At 44.6% G+C, this 7,423-nt stretch overlaps 1 long non-coding RNA gene across 1 annotated transcript; it reads left to right on the top strand.

Annotated features, from left to right (window-relative positions):
- The first annotated feature begins 317 nt into the window (after positions 1-317).
- LOC136758263 (uncharacterized) lies at positions 318-2,208 on the top strand. Its single transcript, XR_010819938.1, has 4 exons — positions 318-399; positions 517-582; positions 865-983; positions 1,236-2,208. It is a non-coding gene; the product is annotated as an uncharacterized LOC136758263 (long non-coding RNA).
- The last annotated feature ends 5,215 nt before the right edge of the window (positions 2,209-7,423 follow it).

Genomic DNA, 7,423 nt, shown 5'->3' with positions numbered 1-7,423 from the left:
ACCGGTGCCTGAATGAACAGTGCGCTGTTGTGGTGTCGCCCCCAGGTGTGCCAGCGGACCCTGCGGCAGTGCGCTCCAGCGCTGGGTTGCCCAACTCTCACCAAGCTGATCGAGAGGCACCTGAGCCAGGAGACCTTGGACTTCTCGTCCTTCGTGAGGGACGTGGACGCTGCACTGGTGAGTCACTGTGGGTTCCTGGTTTGGTTTCGCTCCTTCTGCGTGTCGAAGCATTCCAGCCTCGTTGTCTGTACACCGCCTCTGGTATCTCCTGCTGAACCCGGTTACTGTCCCCGCAGCGAGCGTGACTCCCCGGCAGGACGGGCGTGTATCGGCGCTGTGCCCTGCGCCTCTCCAAGAGCAGCTTCCCTCACCTCCGCACCGGCACCGCTGTGTTCATCGGTAAGAGAGCCAGACAGCTTGGTCCTCAATGCTGCTGTTTCTATTGGTTAAGCTTGTCCTGTGCCGCTGTCCCGCTGCGTCTCGCACGACTTCTCACGTGTTGTTTTTCCGTGTCAGGGGCCCTCCTCGAGAACATGGACAGGACCATCTGCGACTTTCTCGCCTCGAGGAAACTCAAAACAGGTACCAACCAGAACACCCGTGGCTTCGAGGGCCGCGCTCTTGCTTGCTGTGATGCCAGAAGTTTCCACTCTTACATAATGTGAAAGAATGACAATGAGGAACTTAATTTACAACAGAAACAATAATGTGTGTCTCCTGCTGTCGGCCCAGTTGTGTGATGACACGATGGGCCAATAAAATAATGAAATAGTCCCCAATGAAACCAGATACGCCCTGATGACCCTGCTGTGAGAAGCTTCTGATTGGAGACCCTCTCATTTATCCGTGTTTCTCTCCTACCAGCTCTCTCCACCCTCCTGAAGGACTCTGATCAGAGGAAGGCAGCCCAAGTCCAGGCCGGCTTCCCCCAGCGCTGAGGCCAGGCGCTGGGGACACTGGGGCGCCTCCCGACCATCGAGGAGGTGACTGTGCTTTACGCTGGAGCTCCTTTGAATTTGCGGCTCCCTTTGCTGAAAGAATCGATTTGATGAAGACTGTCTGATATAGCGGGGACTTTCTTCACCCCCGACTGGTGTCTGACCGGCTCAGACTGAGCTCATGTTTATCTCCTGTTAAAGTAACTGATTACATGTAACATTTTGTTCAAGCACATTGTAGAGAAGGTGGTATAAAATTATACGTGGTCTGTAACCTGGTTTGTTTCTGTCTTGCAGGCATCCGACTCTGCTGCCGCTGGTGGCAGAACTATCCAGCCCGCTTCACCGGTGTAGGAGAGGAGTCAGACGAGGTGATCTGTCCAGCTCTGTCTTAGAGGGGGTTTAGCTCGCTACCATAGGAGCCTCATCGAAACCTCTTTCTGCCCAAGCTGCCTGTAGGCCCCTGTGTGTGTCACTCCAACAGCCCCTTCCTGTTTCCTGTTTGTACATAATGTGACACACACGGGGACTTCCTGTTTGCCGGGAGACTGGACCCCCATGTGACCTTGTGACCCCTGGGCAGAGCTTCCTCTCTCAGGTGACCGGGGCTGTGTCTGCTGCCCGTCGCTGTGTTTCTAGTGGTAAGCGCTGCCCTGGGGAGGGGTCACTGTGGGACCAGAGCATGAGGGGGTCCTGCAGCCCAGGTTAAACGTTTCACTTCTGAGAACGAGGAGCGCTCGTCATTTCATATTTGAACTTTGTTTAATTGTAAAACAGCACACAAAATAGTGTTCTCTTCATTACTCTCACCTTAAATCATACCAGCGGGTCCCAAACGGGTTTCTGGCCAGCCTTGACAGCTGATTTGTTTCTCAGTCTCATGGCGCCAACCCTTTCCCAGCCGAGATCAAGATCGCTGTCCCGTGTGAAATGTGGGGGACCAGCAGTTTCTACAAACTTGGATGTGTTTTCCAGCGACAGCGAGATTCTGATTTCTGTCAGAGTGTCGATCACTGCGCTGAGCGGCCGCTCACTATTTGCAGTGGATATTATCAGCGTCATTAACTCTCCAGTCACTGTGCGAGTCACTGTGTCTTCCTCACTGACATCCTACTGCTGGAGAGCTAGCAGGTGTATTTTAACAGTGAGAGACAGAATAACAACAAAAAAATCCAGAAAAACGCATTTCAAACGCATTTCAAAAAAGTTATAAATTGATTTGCATGTTATTGAGGGAAATAAGTATATGATCCCCTATCAATCAGCAAGATTTCTGGCTCCCAGGTGTCTTTTATACAGGTAACGAGCTGAGATTAGGAGCACTCTCTTAAAGGGAGTGCTCCTAATCTCAGCTCATTACCTGTATAAAAGACACCTGTCCACAGAAGCAATCAATCAATCAGTTTCCAAACTCTCCACCATGGCCAAGACCAAAGAGCTGTCCAAGGATGTCAGGGACAAGATTGTAGACCTACACAAGGCTGGAATGGGCTACAAGACCATCGCCAAGCAGCTTGGTGAGAAGGTGACAACAGCTGGTGCGATTGTTCGCAAATGGAAGAAACACAAAATAACTGTCAGTCTCCCTCGATCTGGGGCTCCATGCAAGATCTCACCTCATGGAGTTTCAGTGATCATGAGAACGGTGAGGAATCAGCCCAGTACTACACGGGAGGATCTTGTTAATGATCTCAAGGCAGCTGGGACCAAGAAAACAATTGGTAACACACTACGCAGTGAAGGACTGAAATCCTGCAGTGCCCGCAAGGTCCCCCTGCTCAAGAAAGCACATGTACAGGCCCGTCTGAAGTTTGCCAACATCTGAATGATTCAGAGGAGAACTGGGTGAAAGTGTTGTGGTCAGATGAGACCAAAATCGAGCTCTTTAGCATCAACTCAACTCGCCGTGTTTGGAGGAAGAGGAATGACATCAAGAACACCATCCCCACTGTCAAACATGGAGGTGGAAACATTATGCTTTGGGGGTGTTTTTCTGCTAAGGGGACAGGACAACTGCACCTCATCAAAGGGACGATGGACGGGGCCATGTACCGTCAAATCTTGGGTGAGAACCTCCTTCCCTCAGCCAGGGCATTGAAAATGGGTCGTGGATGGGTATTCCAGCATGACAATGACCCAAAACACACAGCCAAGGCAACAAAGGAGTGGCTCAAGAAGAAGCACATTAAGGTCCTGGAGTGGCCTAGCCAGTCTCCAGACCTTAATCCCATAGAAAATCTGTGGAGGGAGCTGAAGGTTCGAGTTGCCAAACGTCAGACTTGGAGAGGATCTGCAAAGAGGAGTGGGACAAAATCCCTCCTGAGATGTGTGCAAACCTGGTGGCCAACTACAAGAAACGTCTGACCTCTATGATGGCCAACAAGGGTTTTGCCACCAAGTACTAAGTTGAAGGGGTCAAATACTTATTTCACTCATTAACATGCAAATCAATGTATAACTTTTTTGTTGTTATTCTGTCTTTCACTGTTAAAATACACCTACCATTAAAATTATAGACTGGTCATTTCATTGTCAGTGGAGAAACGTACAAAATCAGCAGGGGATCAAATACTTTTTTCCCTCACTGTATACCAACACTTCCAAATTATGTACAATGTTCTAAATATAGAGATTGCAATATAATTGCTGTAAACTCAAAAGTTGCCTCATCACTTCCCACACATGACTAAATCTTGTGTTTGTGACAAGAAAGGGTTGTGCGATCCGGGGTCCAGGTGGATGAATAAAAGCAGTTCAGAAGCTCAGTAGATCAAGTTTCTGCACCGCATTGATGAGGTGGGTTGACTGCTTGGAAGCCCCCGCAAGCATTTCAATACTAAAGCACACTTGAGATGTCCCTCTGTCTACATTAAAACATTAGATTTGCAAACTGCCCATCACTTCAATAAAAGTTGGATATAATCAAGTTCCAAACCGTCATAAAAAGCCGTGTCAGCAGGCATTGGACCAAATTATATATAAACAATGTGTTTTCAAACTATACCATTACACTGAAAAAAATGCCTGTGGACACTATTGTGTAGGAGGGGCTGTTTAGGACATCACTGAAACACACACACACACGCACACATATGAAACTGAACACCCACTCACAGTCACACACACACACACACAGGGTCCCCAAACTGACCTGCCCACCCTCCATACACACTTTTACAACCCCCCAATCCCTTAGACTGCCCTACACACACACACAGCCTACCCACAGACACCCACCAGGATCGCTACAATATAAATAAATAATCCTGCAAGAGGACAGGACTGTGTGTCATCAGGTGCAGATTAAAGAGTACTACAAAAATCACAGAATATATACTCAGCAAACAATGAAACGTCCCTTTTTCAGGACACTGTATTTTAAAGATAATTTTGTAAATATCCAAATAACTTTACAGATCTTTATTGTAAAGTGTTTAAACAATGTTTTCCATGCTTGTTCAGTGAACCATAAACAATTCATGAACACGCACCTGTGGAACGGTCATTTAGACACTAACAGCTTACAGACGGTAGGCAATTAAGGTCACAGTTATAAAAACTTAGGACACTGAAGAGACCTTTCTACTGACTCTGAAAAACACCCAAAGAAAGATGCCCAGGGTCCCTGCTCATCTTCGTGAACGTGTCTTAGGCATGCTGCAAGGAGGCATGAGGACTACAGATGTGGCCAGGGCAATAAATTGCAATGTCCGTACTGTGAGACGCCTAAGACAGCGCTACAGTGAGACAGGAAGGACAGCTGATCGTCCTCATGTGTCAGACCATGTGTAACACCACCTGCACAGGATCGGTCCATCACAATATCACACCTGCGGGACAGGTACAGGACGGCAACAACAACTGCCCGAGTTACACCAGGAACGCACAATCCCTCCATCAGTGCTCAGACTGTCCGCAATCATGTAGGCTTGTAGGCCTGTTGTAAGGCAGGTCCTCACCAGACATCACCGGCAACAACGTCGCCTACAGGCACAAACCCACCTTCACTGGACGTGATTTCCTGCAAGACAGGAATGCCAGTGTTGTGTCAGGGCCAGCGAAGAGCCCGGTTCTCAATCCCACTGAGCACGTCTGGGACCTGTTGGATCGGAGGGTGAGGGCTAGGGCCATTCCCCCAGAAATGTCCGGGGACTTGCAAGTGCCTTGGTGGACGAGTGGGGTAACATCTCACAGCAAGAACTGGCACATCTGGGACCGGTTGCACTAAAAAGGTCTTATTTGAAGTCTTAGCCTTAGTCTAAGACCTGTTAAATTGGACTTGCGTAAAACCTGACGATAAGACCGCTGCATGACACAAACCCGTGGGTCTTACGGCAGCCTTGGCTTACCTGATGTTGCTAAGCAGGAAAGTCTGGTCTTATTATTTTTGTGAAGAACGAAAAAAACAAAATGGCTGCTTGTAAAGTAAAAAATACAAATTTCATAAAAAATGAAAAACTTTGAGTTTGAGTTGAGCGATAGTTGAGCAACTAATCATAAGAAAACGGGTACATTTGGGTGGAAATGCTGACAAAAATAAAGCCTGGAATGAAATAACACAAAACACAAATGCCATCAACCCCGCCGTAGTGCGCACTCTAAATGTATTTTTAAATTAGTTTTTAAAAGCACTTCGTTTCACGTCACTGTTCATGTTATGTTTAAATACAGTACAATCAATAATAGAAAGTGTATACTATGTTTTTACGAGTTCAACGAGTGGTTTTTATACATACAACTCGCTGACACTCAATACGTTTAATAACTCACTGAGGGGGGACACGTCCTGCTTTTGCTCAGTACGTTTCTAATCCTCCAGTTACAGTGACAGCTTCTGCAAACCTACATAGAGAGACACACCTCACTGTGCATCATTTGATATAATAGCTGAAACACTTGTTATATTAAAAATATAGAAATGCATCACATAATATACATATTGTTTTGAAGTGTTGTTTAATACAAATACTCATCTTAACGTATGCCTATTTGTATAGTTACAATTATTAATATATACTGCTTGTTTTACAGCTGTTTTACCGACTACATAACAACAGGACATTTACTTATTTAATTGCAGATTCTGAAGATGTCAGCCCCATTCAAACTAAAAAAATAAAAACTAGGTTCAAAGAGAGGACCTTTACGTTGAATTGTTGGAACTACAGAAGGGAAAACAAGTTGTAAAGGGAAGAACTTGATCTAGAAATCAAAATGTTAAAGTTAAAAATGGCAAGATTCGAGTTAAATGGGGAATAGTATTATTGTAATTTATTCAGAGTTGGTGGTTGTAAATACAGTTGTCATTCTTTATAATACATACTAGATAATAGATATGTAATAGTTCACCTAAAGTATTAATACAGTTTTTATTAATTAAATTAAACATTTCAGTGTCAAATTAGTTGCAACTATTATTAGTTAAACTTCCATTACTTTGTATGTATGCCCTTTCATATCAAAAAATCTAAATTACCTGGCATATGTGCTGCCATATTGGTTTCATGTCAGTTTCTATAGCAAGAGATGTAAACCTGGTGTAGGGTAGGCTTAAAAAATTACTTCATTTTAAGACCAAACTGATTTTAAGTTTTTTTGTGCAACAGGCCTATTTATTTTGGGCTTAAATTTAAGTCTAAGACCTAAAAAATGGTCTTAAAAGCATTTAAGACCTTTTGTTCAACCAGCCCCCTGTGTGTGCAGAGACCTGCAGTCAAAAGCTGGACAATCACTGGATCTCACCGCCATTTGAGCCCATACATACAGCACTGAAACAAAACACAGGATTCACCTGCTACGTGCACAGTAACATGTTTAATATCATGTTCATATTAATGTAATGTGCAGAGCACTTTAATTCAGCTCCTCAGATAACACAGCGCCAGACTGATGCAGCTCACAGCATTTAGCAAGAGGCAAATGGAGGGGCATCGTATTCATTAAGAGCATGTGATGTCCCAGTTTATGTTTAGGTAAGAAACACACACATACATACATACATACATATATACATATATATACATATATACCTATATATATATATATACCTATATACATATATATATATATATATATATATATATATATATATATATATATATATATATATATATATATACATACATACACTCACCTAAAGGATTATTAGGAACACCATACTAATACTGTGTTTGACCCCCTTTCGCCTTCAGAACTGCCTTCATTCTACGTGGCATTGATTCAACAAGGTGCTGAAAGCATTCTTTAGAAATGTTGGCCCATATTGATAGGATAGCATCTTGCAGTTGATGGAGATTTGTGGGATGCACATCCAGGGCACGAAGCTCCTGTTCCACCACATCCCAAAGATGCTCTATTGGATTGAGATCTGGTGACTGTGGGGGCCAGTTTAGTACAGTGAACTCATTGTCATGTTCAAGAAACCAACTTGAAATGATTCGACCTTTGTGACATGGTGCGTTATCCTGCTGGAAGTAGCCATCAGA

The sequence above is a fragment of the Amia ocellicauda genome, chromosome 9 (genome assembly GCF_036373705.1).
Source record: "Amia ocellicauda isolate fAmiCal2 chromosome 9, fAmiCal2.hap1, whole genome shotgun sequence".
Lineage (NCBI taxonomy): Eukaryota > Metazoa > Chordata > Actinopteri > Amiiformes > Amiidae > Amia > Amia ocellicauda.
This window is presented reverse-complemented; position numbering and strand designations above follow the sequence as displayed.